This window comes from Lissotriton helveticus, chromosome 1_1 (assembly GCF_964261635.1).
Source record: "Lissotriton helveticus chromosome 1_1, aLisHel1.1, whole genome shotgun sequence".
NCBI classification, from domain to species: Eukaryota; Metazoa; Chordata; class Amphibia; order Caudata; family Salamandridae; genus Lissotriton; species Lissotriton helveticus.
Genome location: NC_136057.1, coordinates 61,060,946 through 61,077,987, shown reverse-complemented (window position 1 = coordinate 61,077,987; position 17,042 = coordinate 61,060,946). Strand labels below are relative to the sequence as shown.

At 45.9% G+C, this 17,042-nt stretch overlaps 1 protein-coding gene across 1 annotated transcript in view; it reads left to right on the top strand.

The window, feature by feature from the left end:
- The window catches only part of LOC144758313 (uncharacterized), a 140,117-nt gene that overhangs the window by 24,974 nt on the left and 98,101 nt on the right, over positions 1–17,042 (top strand). The window contains exon 2 of the mRNA XM_078646421.1: positions 12,630–12,748. The gene's annotated coding sequence lies outside the window, so the exon portion shown is untranslated. The remainder of the gene's footprint in view (positions 1–12,629; positions 12,749–17,042) is intronic.

Sequence of the window (17,042 nt, the reverse complement as noted above, 5' to 3'; positions counted from 1 at the left end):
CGGAAGCGTTTTTGCACCCCAGCGGACGTAAAACTTGTCCACTGGGAGCTAAAGTCATCCAGTCTGTGGGCATAAAAACCATTGGAAATGTCAAGCGTTGTCTTGAAACGCTTACGCACTAGACTATCCACTAGGGCAGAGCCGTGAGTATTCTGTACTGCACAGTTACGGCAATGCGAGTTCAAATGCCGGTAATCCAATTCCAAACGATATGACCCGTCAGGTTTGGTCACAGTAAAAAGGGGATTATTCATTGGTGACACACACGTTTCAATAACTCCCTGATATTCCAATTGTTCAAGGATTTCTGCGACGGCTGCTTTAGCTTCACGCCGTATGGGATATTGAGGCTGAGGCTGCGGCTCAGACCGCAAAGGAATTTCGTGGCAAGGGGACAATTTGTCCCAACCACATTGGTTGCGGTAGAGAGCCGGTGCAAGAGCCCGAGCCCACTCTTCTGCAAAATGCTGCGCATGCTCAGTCGAGACAGTGTGCGCGAAACTTGGAAGGATCACCTCCTCCCCTCGCGGCGCTGCGAGCACAAAAGGTGGGGGCCAGTCAGCCTCGGAAAGCAAAATGTCGTACGTAGACGAAAGGTTCTCCCAAAACACCCCTCTGACAGTACGCTGTATGTCACCTTCAATTAACAGGACAATTTCAAAAAGTCTTTCAGGGGGAGCTAATCTCGTATCGGCTGTTTCTATTACAACAAACACTTCAGTCGCTGTCACCCTCAGTAGTGGACGGAGCGCCTCTCTGACTATGGTAATCTCCGCCGCGCTGTCCAGCAAGGTCAGAGCCCACGTCAGATTCCGAAGCCGCGTTCTCACTATCTGTGGCATATCTATGCGCTGTTAAGGCTGCGACTTTCTTTTTCGCAAACTGCGGACGCTTAGGCGTAGAATCCTCCTGCTTCACTGCGCCGTCCGTCTGGCGGGACTGACCACGTCCTTGTTGGCCACCACGTCCACGTCCACCCCCTCCTCCTCCACCGGTCTTCGGGGCCGATGTTTCCTGAAAGGAACGAGGAGAGCGTTGATCAGAACCCTGAAATCGATCAGGTGATTTAATCATCGCGCGATCGCGCAAATCATAAACTTTTTCTGTCGGCGCAGGTGCTTGTAATGCAGGAAAAGAATCTTGAGTCTGTGTATTCTTCTTCCCCTGTGTCTGTTTCTTAGGCCAATTTTGTTTTTTGGACTTGGGCTGGACATCTGTCACTGCAGATTGTCCCTGTGGTTGTTTTTTCTCCTTTACTGGAAAATATTTCAGACCTCTACTTGTGCGGCCAATTGTCTTATAAGCGGCCACCACAATCTTTGCTAACTGGCGGGGTTTGTCGGCATCGGGCAGAGCAGCCAAAGCATTCGACACCTGAAAGTTAACTGCATCTCCTTTAACATTGGAGAGAATGAGATCACTTACAATCTCAAAAGAACCACACAGGCGCATACCCAATTCAACCGCTGCCTCTGGACCGTGATCATTCTGAACACGTCGAATGATTTCAGGCAGGGCAGTCATAGACGGGGTGCCGAAGCACCTCGTATAAACTGCCGCAAATGTTTTTCCCCAGCTTTCACAGTCAACAAGTTCAGGAGTTATATCCTTCGGTAGAGTAATCGTTAACATTCTATGTTTATCAGCAGGAGTAGAATTCGGAAAAACCGCCTCCAGTTGATCAAACTTCTCTGCTAGCCAGAATGGGAAGTCATCGTTGTCAACTGGACGCGCACCAAAAACCGAATTAACCATCACTGGATTGAGACGCATTCCGCCTCGATCCACGGGAGCGGCCGCACCCCCCTGGGGACCACCAGGAAGATGTCGACCGATGTATTGCACTAAAGCACGAATCACGGAAATGGAAACAACATGTAGCCTGCGAATTTCTGCTAGGGTACAAGCCCCGTGATTCGGGTGCGGGGTAAAGCCACCCAACGCAGGCCAATTCGTACCTGGAATTGAGAGCGGACCTAACCTCGCTGCGGACAAAGAGTGGGGGAGGGCGCCATCAAACCAAACTCGATGCTGCCAATGATCAATAGGTATTTCCAATGCCCTGTACGGCGTATACTCAGCCGGGACATCCGAGGCGGTGTAGGAGTGGAACAAACCAGAATTAGCGTCCACAGCCGGAAACGTAACCCAAGAGTAAAACAACTCGTAAGGAAACGCCGGATCTGCACATACCACGAAAATCACAGCCATCCCATCTACTGGGACCTGGTACGTCTGAAGATGGTTGCGTACCGCTACGCGACTATGCTGCGCAATGGCAACCGCCGCCATGACAACACTGGAAACAGGAAAACACAAAGAATACTTTGTAGCACAACTGGGTAGTAATTCAAAGAAACCGTTTAAGAAAGAATCAAGCTTGAATAAAGACCTATTTCAAAAAATAGGTAGGTTTCACCGACACCCCGCTTTCCGGAAACGGATGTGAAGGGGTTAAGGCATGAACGATAAACTACTCGAGTGTCATGATATAAGACCACCGAAACCGTTGGGCGCCATGTCGCAGGGTTTCTGTACTCACACAGAACTGTGCACAGAGGAGTGGAACCTCGGCAAATTAGGGTGTCCCAAAACTTACCTTAGCAACCAACTCACCCCTTACCGAGCTAGCTACAGTGTCTCATTGGACATATCAAACTTCCAATGTTTAGACAAACCAGAACATGAACTTACAGTACCTCAGGGTACGTGGGACTCATGAACACTCTTTCGTTATATTATCATTACAAACCAGAACATGGAGTAAAGAAGACACATGTGCATTTGAAATGTTTATTTACTAATGCCGTCTTCTCAGGCGCAGTATCTTAGATAATACAAGTATACTTATTATCAGTAGCAAAATTATCAGCATAGTTACTAAGACATAAAAAGCGAATGGTGACAGCATGTTAACATGCTGTAATGAATAAGAGTTAACAACACTTATATCTCACCCTCCCTAACACATATATTATATTATTAGCTAAGAAGGTCTCTTTTGGTTGTTTTAGGGCGGGCCCATACCTTAGTGTCCTAGCATGAAGGAATCACATCAGCATACACCAGCTCTCTCTGCATGTGCACCGCATCAAGTGTGTTAACAATTCTCGTGCAAAGCAATATCAATCCCGCCTCAAGCCCAAGTTGGCAAAGGCTGCACTTGTGTTATGACTATGAAGGCGTGGAGATCAGACCTCATAACAATACCATATCGTGTTGCTCCTGAAACTTCAGCACTCTCCGTGCAGACATGGTTTATTAAACAAAACTGATATCAGAGCAATAACATATTATTCTCACATACACCACGGCAAACCACTAGGTTGAAAGCTAAGTCAACAATTAAGGGTCGTGTGCAGAAGTTGCAAGAAAGGAAAAATGGCGTTTAAATCTCAAATGTACCTATGCTAACTTAACACGATATAAGGATATATAGGAGCTATACAACAGATCCATATTGAAATAGTCTTATTGAGGAACACCAAGTCGCTTATTCTTATTAAGAGATGCAATATCAATAAGCTGGTAATCACCATCGCATCCAGTCAGATAAAATCGTGAAAGGATTATTGCTTTTGATAAGTACTAGCGTGTAGTCTCGTCGGGTATGCTTGGTGATTGCCTATATATCTATCCTACATTTGATTACGGAAATAGCACCTTGATGAGCTTCCCTGCACCTGCTTCACTAATGATTGCTGCTCCTGTGTGGGCATAGGGTAGGCTTCAGTGAGCTCTTACCCCTTCTTCAGCCCTGGTGCCACTGTGCCTGCTGCACTAACAATAGATGTGCCCATGTGCTGTGTAGTGTTCAACCTACAAGGATACAGAACACTAAAAAGGCCTTTGCTGCAACTGTCCAGCTGACCAGTGGCATGGACTGGACTGGTCCTGGCTGTTGGTCCTTGACTGAGCCTATATGAGGCTCTACCCTGAGGTCCTGGGGGGCTATAGAAGTGCACTCCTATTATGGAAGAAGACTTAAAGGACTAAAGTCAAAAGGTAAAATCTTTGACCAGCACGAACCTGGTTGGTGTATCCGACCTGACTTTCATCGTGGTCACCATCAATTTATGCCTCGGTCTTCCGCAACAATGGAGTATCATTGGCACCTTGTGATTCTTGGCACTATCGCTGCTTGAAGCGTTACATTTCATATCTCGGATTCCGCTTATTGGGTTTTGTCATTTTAGTGTTATTTTGTTCATTACATTTTACATTATTTTTCTATTTCGTTTTTTTATTTTTATTGTTTTGCATTTTGACTTTTACTGTTTTGGTTTCTGCATACATATTTTACATATTGTCCTATGTTAAGCCTGCCTGTTCCGTGCCTTAGGTACCAGGGGGTTGACTCCAGGTTACTTTTAATGGCGTTGAGAATTCACTCTGACAGGGGTTGGGATTTTTCCTCTTTCACCACAAATAATAATTCAATTTCTTGCAGAAACTAGCAGAGAGTTTTTAGAAATTATCTGCAAATAGGCAGTTGATAACCTACCAGGGTTGAAGCACTTGGAATATGGGACGAGTACCGTGCGGGAACAGAACCTCTACAAAATTCAGTTTAGAGATAAACCAAGCTTCACGTTTGAACGTCACAACTTTTTAAAACAAATATATTGCAGCTCTTTGCATTTTGACAGCCCCAAGCAAATTTGAGAACAGAAGGGATGTATGTAGCAGAGACGAGTTTGTGTTTAACTGTTTATCTAAGAATTTGCAGGAGAGATTACTGAGCTGCAGGAACCCAACTCTCCCCGAGAGGTGAACATTCCTTAAAGCATAGAGCGCTACACGCTTCCATCTAGAACACTGACCTCTGGGGAGGGCGCATCACCAGTGAGTCGCATTCTTGGGACTGCTCTGGGTTGTTCTGTGAACTCCAAAGACCAAACAAAAAGAAACTGGGCTGAGAAAGGTCATCAGGGCAGTTGTTACAGGTGTGGGTTTAAGGCACACGTTTGAAGTAATGGGAAATGCCCGGATCAAGGACAGTGATGCAGTGTTGGGGCATTTTCAAGCAGTATGAGTGTATGCACTACTGTAAAAGTCTGCACAATTGATGTTAATGAGGAAGAATGTCCCCAGAGGGAATAACTTAGTTTTAGCAATTGATTCCATAGTTCGTTCCACCTTCCTACGACAGGTAATGTGTCCCTTGTGTATGGTTCATGCTGGTACGGTGTTGTTAAATGGAATGGCGGATTCAGGACTACCCATCAAGATTTTGTGTGATGTAGCCTTTGATAAAACTAGAGCTGTGAGAAACAGCTGACCAGCTCCAGTATAAATCACCACACCTTAGGTGAGCAGGATATCGATATATACTGGATTACTTTGTTAGTCTGCTGGAATGATTGGGTAAAAAGATTCACTCAAAAATGTATGTATCTATCAATGGAAGGTAAGGGATGGGATGGCAGAATCAGACTAAGTTGGTTTTGCTATGAGGCCGGTTCCTGATAATCCAGCGGTGTTGAGTGACATGCCTGTATCGAATGTAGATTTTGATGCCAATGACATTAAGAATACTTTACTACATTCTCCTGATGTTTACTGAGTGGGAGCAGTGAATGGGTTGAGCATTGTATCAAACTTAAAGCTCAGGCAGTACCTCTCATTCATAGAGTGCGCTCTGTTTTTCTGAGGGTACAGAGTGAGCTTACTGAACTCTTACATGATTTATGATACCAATTCCTCTGAATGGTTTTGCCAGTTTTTATTGTCCAGAAGAGGGCTGGGGGCATGCATCTTTTAAAGTTCACAGACCACAGGCCTTTGCTTTGAACCCTTAATGGTGTCAGTAAGGCCCCTGTAAGGTTGCTAAGGCTGTTTTTAAAATTACAACTTTGGCATCAAATTAGTACTCAGAGACCGACACTACAGGGCTGGCTGCTTATCTAGAAAGCCACTTTTAGGTAGTTTGGGTGACGAGGATTTGGATGTTGATGAATGTTTGTGGTAGCGGTGTTGGACGCTGTCCATGATGCTTCTTGTGCTGACCCAGGAGAGGTGCCAGTTAACAAGGACTTCACAGATGGTCTCCCCTGGGACTGGTGCTTAAGTGCTGAGGTGTTTGGGTTTGCTCGAGTGGCAGCAGAGCTAGCTGTGACTCTGGGTATGGTTATGAGACCCGATTCTTTTGTTCTGCTTGGTAAGCTGAGACGTACTTGTTGAATATTCACCCAGTGTGAGTGGTGAGATCCGCATTGCAGGTCTGCCTGAAGTTGTGAGGCGGCTGACAGTGGCGTGTCTGCTAAAAGCGATGGCATGACTGGTGGATCTATGAAGACAAATAAGAGAAAGTTGTCTTCCGACATCACAGTCTTCGTGACTGAGACCAGTAATACTGAAGACTCTGAGACTCACAGCAGTAATTTCTCCTTTCAGAGCGTTATTGCTGCAGATGGAGTGAAGCCAAGAAGTAAGCACATTACTAAGGTACCAACAACGTTTAATATTTTTTCAATTGTATTAACTGTTTCTCTTTTGCAGCATTTGGAAATGCATTTTCTGGTTTTGTTGCTTTTTGTTTCGTTTTTTACGGGCTCGGCGACGTCACCACTTCGTCAGAAGTGGGGAGGAGCTGCGAGTAGTGAGTAGAGTAGTGAGTAGAGTAGTGAGTAGAGTAGTGAGTGCAGAGTAGTGAGTAGTGAGTAGAGTAGTGAGTAGTGAGTAGAGTAGTGAGTAGAGTAGTGAGTAGTGAGTAGAGTACTGAGTAGAGTAGTGAGTAGAGTACTGAGTAGTGAGTAGAGTACTGAGTAGTGAGTAGTGAGTAGAGTACTGAGTAGTGAGTAGAGTAGTGAGTAGTGAGTAGAGTAGTGAGTAGAGTAGTGAGTAGTGAGTAGAGTAGTGAGTAGAGTACTGAGTAGTGAGTAGAGTAGTGAGTAGAGTAGTGAGTAGAGTAGTGAGTAGTGAGTAGAGTAGTGAGTAGAGTAGTGAGTAGAGTAGTGAGTAGAGTAGTGAGTAGAGTAGTGAGTGCAGAGTCGTGAGTAGTGAGTAGAGTAGTGAGTAGAGTAGTGAGTAGAGTAGTGAGTGGAGTACTGAGTAGTGAGTGGAGTACTGAGTAGTGAGTAGAGTAGTGAGTAGTGAGTGCAGAGTAGTGAGTGCAGAGTAGTGAGTAGTGAGTGCAGAGTAGTGAGTAGTGAGTGCAGAGTAGTGAGTGCAGAGTAGTGAGTGCAGAGTAGTGAGTGCAGAGTAGTGAGTGCAAAGTAGTGAGTGCAGAGTAGTGAGTAGAGTAGTGAGTAGTGAGTAGAGTAGTGAGTAGAGTACTGAGTAGAGTACTGAGTAGTGAGTAGAGTAGTGATTGCAGAGTAGTGAGTAGAGTAGTGAGTAGAATAGTGAGTAGAGTAGTGAGTAGTGAGTAGAGTAGTGAGTGTAGAGTAGTGAGTAGAGTAGTGAGTAGTGAAGTGAGTGCAGAGTAGTGAGTAGTGAGTAGAGTAGTGAGTAGTGAGTGTAGTGAGTAGAGTAGTGAGTAGAGTAGTGAGTAGAGTAGTGAGTAGAGTAGTGAGTAGAGTAGTGAGTAGAATAGTGAGTAGAGTAGTGAGTAGTGAGTAGTGAGTAGAGTAGTGAGTAGTGCAGTGAGTGCAGAGTAGTGAAGTGAGTGCAGAGTAGTGAGTAGTGAGTGCAGAGTAGTGAGTAGTGAGTAGAGGAGTAGAGTAGTGAGTAGAGTAGTGAGTAGAGTAGAGTAGTGAGTAGAGTAGTGAGTGCAGAGTAGTGAGTGCAGAGTAGTGAGTGCAGCGTAGTGAGTGCAGAGTAGTGAGTGCAGAGTAGTGAGTGCAGAGTAGTGAGTGCAGAGTAGTGAGTAGAGTAGTGAGTAGAGTAGTGAGTAGAGTAGTGAGTAGAGTAGTGAGTAGTGAGTGCAGAGTAGTGAGTAGAGTAGTGAGTAGAGTAGTGAGTGCAGAGTGAGTGTGCAGAGTAGTGAGTAGTGAGTGCAGAGTAGTGAGTGCAGAGTAGTGAGTAGTGAGTGCAGAGTAGTGAGTAGTGAGTGCAGAGTAGTGAGTGCAGAGTAGTGAGTGCAGAGTAGTGAGTGCAGAGTAGTGAGTGCAGAGTAGTGAGTGCAGAGTAGTGAGTGCAGAGTAGTGAGTGCAAAGTAGTGAGTAGTGAGTGCAGAGTAGTGAGTAGTGAGTGCAGAGTAGTGAGTGCAGAGTAGTGAGTGCAGAGTAGTGAGTGCAGAGTAGTGAGTGCAGAGTAGTGAGTAGTGAGCAGAGTAGTGAGTAGTGAGCAGAGTAGTGAGTGCAGAGTAGTGAGTGCAGAGTAGTGAGTGCAGAGTAGTGAGTGCAGAGTAGTGAGTGCAGAGTAGTGAGTGCAGAGTAGTGAGTGCAGAGTAGTGAGTGCAGAGTAGTGAGTAGAGTAGTGCGTAGAGTAGTGAGTAGAGTCTTGAGTGCAGAGTGAGTGTGCAGAGTAGTGAGTGCAGAGTAGTGAGTGCAGAGTAGTGAGTGCAGAGTAGTGAGTAGTGAGTGCAGAGTAGTGAGTAGTGAGTGCAGAGTAGTGAGTGCAGAGTAGTGAGTGCAGAGTAGTGAGTGCAGAGTAGTGAGTGCAAAGTAGTGAGTGCAGAGTAGTGAGTAGAGTAGTGAGTAGTGAGTAGAGTAGTGAGTGCAGAGTAGTGAGTAGTGAGTAGAGTAGTGAGTAGAGTAGTGAGTAGTGAGTGCAGAGTAGTGAGTAGAGTAGTGAGTAGAGTAGTGAGTGCAGAGATGTGAGTAGAGTAGTGAGTAGAGTAGTGAGTAGTGAGTGCAGAGTAGTGAGTAGAGTAGTGAGTGCAGAGTAGTGAGTAGTGAGTGCAGAGTAGTGAGTAGAGTAGTGAGTATAGTGAGTAGAGTAGTGAGTAGAGTAGTGAGTAGAGTAGTGAGTAGTGAGTGCAGAGTAGTGAGTAGAGTAGTGAGTGCAGAGTAGTGAGTAGTGAGTGCAGAGTAGTGAGTAGAGTAGTGAGTATAGTGAGTAGAGTAGTGAGTAGAGTAGTGAGTAGTGAGTAGAGTAGTGAGTGCTGAGTAGTGAGTAGAGTAGTGAGTGCAGAGTAGTGAGTAGAGTAGTGATTGCAGAGTAGTGATTGCAGAGTAGTGAGTGCAAAGTAGTGAGTGCAGAGTAGTGAGTGCAAAGTAGTGAGTAGAGTAGTGAGTAGTGAGTAGAGTAGTGAGTGCAGAGTAGTGAGTAGTGAGTAGAGTAGTGAGTAGAGTAGTGAGTAGTGAGTGCAGAGTAGTGAGTAGTGAGTAGAGTAGTGAGTAGAGTAGTGAGTAGAGTAGTGAGTAGAGTAGTGAGTAGAGTAGTGAGTAGAGTAGTGAGTAGTGAGTGCAGAGTAGTGAGTAGAGTAGTGAGTAGAGTAGTGAGTAGAGTAGTGAGTAGTGAGTGCAGAGTAGTGAGTAGAGTAGTGAGTATAGTGAGTAGAGTAGTGAGTAGAGTAGTGAGTAGAGTAGAGTAGTGAGTAGTGAGTAGAGTAGTGAGTAGTGAGTGCTGAGTAGTGAGTAGAGTAGTGAGTGCAGAGTAGTGAGTAGAGTAGTGAGTAGTGAGAAGAGTAGTGAGTAGAGTAGTGAGTAGAGTAGTGAGTGCAGAGTAGTGAGTAGTGAGTAGAGTAGTGAGGTGAGTAGTGAGTGCAGAGTAGTGAGTAGAGTAGTGAGGTGAGTAGAGTAGTGAGTAAAGTAGTGAGTGCAGAGTAGTGAGTAGAGTAGTGAGGTGAGTAGAGTAGTGAGTAAAGTAGTGAGTGCAGAGTAGTGAGTAGAGTAGTGAGTAGAGTAGTGATTAGAAAGTAGTGAGTAGTGAATAGAGTAGTGAGTAGAGTAGTGAGTAGAGTAGTGAGTAGAGTAGTGAGTAGTGAGCAGAGTAGTGAGTAGTGAGTGCAGAGCAGTGAGTAGAGCAGTGAGTAGAGTAGTGAGTAGTGAGTAGAGTAGTGAGTAGAGTAGTGAGTAGTGAGTGCAGAGTAGTGAGTAGAGTAGTGAGTAGAGTAGTGAGTAGAGTAGTGAGTAGAGTAGAGTAGTGAGTAGGACATCACAGGCAGCAGCTGTGCAAGCTTCTTACACTCACAAGGAGACCACAGGCAGCTGAGGTGCAAGCTTCTCCCACTCACAAGAAGGACATCACAAACAGCAGCGGTGCAAGCTTCTCACACTCACAAGAACGACATCACAGGCAGCAGCAGTGCAAGCTTCTTACACTCACAAGGAGACCACAGCCAGCAGAGGTGCAAGCTTCTCACACTGGCAAGAACGACATCACAAGCAGCAGTGGTGCAAGCTTCCCTCACACACTCACAGCAGGTACTGTGCCAAGGCAGCAGCAGCAACAGAGCAAGAGTCCCTTACAAAGAACAGGCACAATACAGAGATGCACAATGCAATCTTCTCATACTCACAGGCAGCAGCGGTGCAAGCTTCTCACACTCACAAGAAGGACATCACAGGCAGCAGCTGTGCAAGCTTCTTACACTCACAAGGAGACCACAGGCAGCTGAGGTGCAAGCTTCTCCCACTCACAAGAAGGACATCACAAGCAGCAGCGGTGCAAGCTTCTCACACTCACAAGAACGACATCACAGGCAGCAGCAGTGCAAGCTTCTTACACTCACAAGGAGACCACAGGCAGCAGAGGTGCAAGCTTCTCACACCCACAAGAAGGACATCACAAGCAGCAGTGGTGCAAGCTTCCCTTACACACTCACAGCAGGTACTGTGCCAAGGCAGCAGCAGCAACAGAGCAAGAGTCCCTTACAAAGAACAGGAACAGCACAGAGATGCACAATGCAATCTTCTCATACTCACAGGCAGCAGCGGTGCAAGCTTCTCACACTCACAAGAAGGACATCACAGGCAGCAGCTGTGCAAGCTTCTTACACTCACAAGGAGACCACAGGCAGCTGAGGTGCAAGCTTCTCCCACTCACAAGAAGGACATCACAAGCAGCAGCGGTGCAAGCTTCTTACACTCACAAGAACGACATCACAGGCAGCAGCAGTGCAAGCTTCTAACACTCACAAGGAGACCACAGGCAGCAGAGGTGCAAGCTTCTCACACTCGCAAGAACTACATCACAAGCAGCAGTGGTGCAAGCTTCCCTTGCACACTCACAGCAGGTACTGTGCCAAGGCAGCAGCAGCAACAGAGCAAGAGTCCCTTACAAAGAACAGGCACAGCACAGAGATGCACAATGCGATCTTCTCATACTCACAGGCAGCAGCGGTGCAAGCTTCTCACACGAAGGACATCACAGGCAGCAGCTGTGCAAGCTTCTTACACTCACAAGGAGACCACAGGCAGCTGAGGTGCAAGCTTCTCCCACTCACAAGAAGGACATCACAAGCAGCAGCGGTGCAAGCTTCTCACACTCATAAGATCGACATCACAGGCAGCAGCAGTGCAAGCTTCTTACACTCACAAGGAGACCACAGGCAGCAGAGGTGCAAGCTTCTCACACTCACAAGAAGGACATCACAGACAGTAACGGTGCAATATTCTCACACTCACAAGGAGATCACTGGCAGTACACACCACATGAACACACTCCATAACACATAGCAACAATACATTGGCATTTACAATGCCATAAGCTCAAACTCAAATAAATCCGAGCCCGATTGCATTTCTAATGCTTGTTCTTGTAGGCTGTTATATTCTGTTTAAAGGGAACGATGCTGTAGTGTGTGATCTTAATGCTGCAGTTTGCATTTCATTACCATCATTTGCTTACCCTGGAGAATCTCCAGGGTGGAGGAGGTTTGCTGTTCCAGAGTTCTTTCTTCAGCTTCTGGGCAGTTGTCACTCTGTGGCGATCCGTGGTCCTGGTTCTCTGCTCTCCTTGTAGTAGCTCTTATCAGAGCTTCATCCATCCGCCAACAATAATAAGATGCCAGGCATCACCCAGCACACAACACAGACTATGATGTGCTAAGTCTATCTGCTCGGCGCAGTTAAAGTGTGGATAAAGTTCTCCGGACCCATCTGGCTGTGAATGTAACCTATGGGCTTAAGATGAAATGAGGAGCTTACCTCCTTCCAGAGTGGCTCCAGACTGCTGTGTGCAGACCCGATAGCTGGCAGTACCCTGGAGTATGTATGTATAAATCAGATTATGTTGGAAGTAACCTGCAATAGAGTGGCAGGCAGCACCCTGCCATAGAGTGGGATTTCCTGGGTGTGAAGGGCGGCTGATTCCAATTGGGTGCTTGATAGTTTTCCAGAAACTCATGTTCTTGATTGTTCATGTAGTTAATGAAACATGCCCAGGCGTTTTATCTCTTCAGTTGACAGAAGCTGCAATAAAAGTTTCTTTGTCGTTGCAAAAAAATATGAACGGCAGACGATCCTCTGTCTGTCAAAGAATGGAAGGGCTGGGGAACTGTCAGTCATCTCACTGCTAAGCAGAGCAGTGTCATGCTTCATCCTCCATCAGGCCTCTGATTTTGACCAACATCGCTTAGAACACTGGGACTTTAGAGCCCATCCTTTTAATGAGAAAAACAAAACTACAAGTCCCATAAGCAATAGTGGTGGATGGTGTCACACATGACCTGGTGCAACATCCGATTCAACATATCCAGTTTCATTTTATAAGTATTTGACACAATATTGAATTGATAACATTTGTTTTTTATGGTTATGAGTCACCAGAATACTAAAAACGTGTCTTTTATTTTGAAGGTCAATTAAGTAATGGTCACCAGCTTGGAAGCTCTGTTAATTCTTCAGTATTTGTCATTGATCTCCACATGTGGCTGGTTTGAGTCTGCCCCCTGCATTGTTCCCGATAACTCGCACAGGTAAGGAGCTTGTAGCAGCAACATGATAACCCCATACTCGTCTGTAAGAAGTGCGCTCAGAGGCAGGCATCCAATCATTTTTGTGAAACAAGTAAGGGCCAATATCTGCTATGTACATTTGTTAAAATAAAACACAATCATATCACAGTATACTGTTCCGAAGGTTCAGTCCCAGAGTCATTATCTGTAACTCAACGCAGACACCCTAGGAAGCATGTGCTTTTAAGACAAGTTGCGTTCACTCACCTGAAGGTGACATGCTTCATCATTGGGCTATACTCCTCACCAGGCCGGCGCTACAATGCCTGGCGGGCACCACAAGAGGGCACTTTGTCGGAGATCTTTTAATAAGTACGCCGGTTAAGCATAATAGGACAGAGGATGTTGTGTCGTAAGATGTGAGATTGGTGAAAGTCTGAATATAAGACCAACTATCGACCAGTTGCCACAATATAGTTAATGTGACCTTCCTGGTCCATGTTGAGATTAAAAACAGCGGCAGAGAAATTGAGGAACTAATGGCCCCTATCACTGTGTGAAAGTATCGATCACCTATGGACCTGCTGGTAAGCTGGGGTCTATACTTCAGGTCAACTTTTTTCATGCTTTGTGTAGTCATGGAGCAATCTGTTGGCATTTCATCAGGACCAAACGGAAAAATGTGACTTAATCTTCTCCACAGTGTGAGGAGCTCTGTATCTCAAAGCCCTGCACCGTGCATAGGTGTTAAGGTGCCTATTAACTTCTTACTACCACAGGTGAGCACTGTCTAACAGAGTGCACTAGATAAGTAACCCTCCTAAAATTCAGGACAAACTGACTTATCCAATAGCGAGGACAGCGTATCAGAGGGCAACTGGTTGGAAAAGCACATGCTTCCTAGTGTGCCTGTGTTCAGTTAGAGATAATGTCTATGGGACTGAACCTCCAGAACAGTATACTGTGAGTTGAATTATATGAAGAATGTGTATACTGGACTGCCATTTTCCTCAGCATCTCTTGTACTATGTAAAATAAAACACAACACACCGGGAGGCCAACACATCTATCATACATTTAATGCAAAAATAGCAAAAGGCCAAGCAAACTAACAAGTGACAATTGTCTTTGCAATGGACGAGAGCATCCACCCTAAAGCAAGTTGGAGTATATAATGCTAATGCTACACAATGTATTTTTATACACTTTTCTCCTAATACAAGTCAATGAAACCTGAACACATGATAGAAACAGTTACTGAAACGACACTAATGAGTAGGAGGCAGGATCTTCTCTCGAGAGGAATGTGAGGAGTCTGTGAGGTGCAGATAAAAGATACACAGACAAGCTGCAGAATTCACTGTTTCTGGAAATAACACTTCTGTTTGTCAATGTTCAATTTACTACAAGATGCAGGAAAGTGTGCAGATGGACATCACTAAATAAAAGGGTTCTGGGCCCTAATAGAATCATGTAACTTTTCAGGTTATCATTCTAGCCAACTTGAGTCATTAGTAGCACCTTGGGACTAGTGATCATACTAACCAGCTTCAGTCAGTATTGGCTCCCTGAGACCTATTATCCTGCTAAGTAACTCCAGTCAGTAGTGATCCCTGTACCTTAAATCCTGCAAATATTCAAAACCAGAGGTCAACTCTACTCCAACCAGTTCCAGTCAATATTGACATGTATTGTTACCCTGCCTGTAATGAATACCAGAGGCTAGCGTTGTTGCTAGCCAGCTCCAGTCACCAGTGCCCGTCACATATTATCCTCAATAGGATCAATGCCCAAGGCCTGTGCAGCTGCTATCCTGCCCTAGTCAGTAGTTACCTCCCAGACCTGTTATTCTACATATAATCAGCAAGGCTTCGGCCCTAATAGCACTCACCCCACATCCTTATGGTATATTAGCAATGTAATTTACTTACATCATACGGTAGGTACCGCACTATTTCACACGATCCCAAAAACAAAGAAAATCAAAATTTGCCTAATTGTTCAGCACGCCACTTTGTCAAAAGTGACCAAATCACACCAAGCACTATAGCCTGCCACATCACATGGCACACTCAGCTACAACATGGCAAGATACCACGGCAGGGATTTGGGGCCATTCATCCTCTTTTCGAGGCTTGTGTGCTGTAGATGCACATGCTTTACATACTCCTGCCATCTTGTGTTGGGTCCGGATGTTTGCAAGTTGTTTTCCTTTGAAGAAGTCTTTCCAGTCACGAGGTAAGGTGACTCTACCTTTCGGTGATAGTGCGCATGGGCATCGACTGCATTGTTAGATTGTTTTTTACCCCAAACGGGTTTGGATGTGTATTGCTGCACTCCAAAACCGCTCTTCGGGTTCCCCTCAGTGCGCAGTCCACTCTACCCTCAACTGTATTGTTTCAGTACACGTTTCCCTGTTCTCCGCGTTTCAAATCAATTGGCAAACTCTCCATTTTTGATAGAAAACCTCGTGGGCAACCGTCGGGCCTTGCTGCGTAGGGCCAGCCATCTGCAAATGGAACGGACTCCATTCTATTTCTGTCCTGGACATTATCCCGGCAGTCTTGCTTTGCCGTGAGGGGAACGGCCGACGATCAGCTACTCCCAACGACAGCCCAGCCGTGAGGGGAACAGCCAGCATACAGTACTCCACTGCCGTGAGGGGAACGGCCACAGCGGGACTACATTCCCCAGCAGCCCCGGCACCCCGGCGCTCCCTTGACGCTCCTGCTGCGCTCGCAAGTGCCTAACAGCGCAGAACATCTCCTGCGTCGCGGGACGCGCGCGGGCTTGCGCCGGGCTGAGCCCGGGCAGAGGGCGAGCCGTCTGTGGCCATCCGGGGCCGATGGAGGCCGGACTGGGCCATATCCCTAACAACCGTTTAAACTGACTATAACCATCAATATTACTGTAAGAGGAATTCTGTGGGGGTTTGCTGATATACTAGTGAAAGTCATCTATAGGCTTCATGGGGAAACGCAAAGCAATGGAGGGGGGAAATGGACCTGGTTATCCCGCGAAGTTCCGCAAGGGGAAGAAAACATCAAAGAAGTCTGGTCAGTCAGCCGGAAATAGTGTAATGGACCATATTGATGCTCTTGTGGATGAGTGCAGGGATATCCTTGTGGCTGATCAAGGAGGTACTAGCGAGATTGCCACGAGTGATAAGGGAGGGGCTCCCTTAAAGCAAGTAAATGATCCCGTTGCACTCCCAACAACAATTCCAGATATGTTTAAGGCAAAAAGGAAACTTAAGGATAGCACGATCAATCAAACTGGGGATTGTTTAACTCCATCTAACAAGTCTCTCAGTAATGATGATCTGACTATCCGCCTTGACCCCGAGAGCGAAAACCCGCTACCGCCACCTGTTTCCCAGGTACTTCTTGGTAACAGGTTTGCGGTTCTGGCTGAAATCCACAACGAGTTCCCTGCCCCCTTAATTACTGATAATAGCAGGGACAAGGCAATACCCATGGAAGTTGGTGCTCTGACTAACCTTGGTATTCTATTACGGGATAAAATAGAGTCGCTGAGGGCGTTGATCATTAACTTAACCTCCATGGTCAATGACAAATGTGAGGGGTTAATAAGATCCACATCTAATGTTATACCTGCAGCACGAAATGTCTTCCCCATAAAAACTCACGAAGCAAGTAAATTATCCCTAGTTAAAAACCTGAATAAGCGCAGTGACCAGAATACCGGGAAAGCCGCTGGTTTTAGTCCTGGCCCTCCACCCCCGAAAGATAGGAAGGAAGGGTTTCCTACCCAAGCTCCGGTAAGAGAGGGAAGTAGATAAGAGTCAAGGCAAAAAACGATTGGCCTAGCTAGTCTGCAAGCAAAACCATCAGGGGTGGCTGTGGGCCCGACAATTGTAGAGGCCAATAACCTCCGGAACAAGGGGAACACCCTCTCTAATAAAGCTAGCTATAAAAGGAACACAATAAATATGACCAATGTTCCTAAACTAAGGTTGCTGAAGTTTGGTACCAGCGAGCACCCAGATTCTCTAACCAACAAAGCCATTCATTGGCTACGCTATGTCAGAGGATGTCGCTCGGTAATTAGGGAGGATATCTTGGAGGCAAAAAGGTTAAGTTTCCCGAATTTCACATATGACTCAATAGAGTTAACTCTGAAATCTGCATTCCTTGCTGACAACCTGTTTACATTGGAGTTCAGATCTAGTGCTCCATTTAAATCACAGATCCAATTAAGGAAAACATGTCCTCATACTCTGTCGCCCATTTCAAATACCACAGGAAAAGTAAATGCGAGGAATTGTTCTGGGTTAGACAACAATGATTGACAT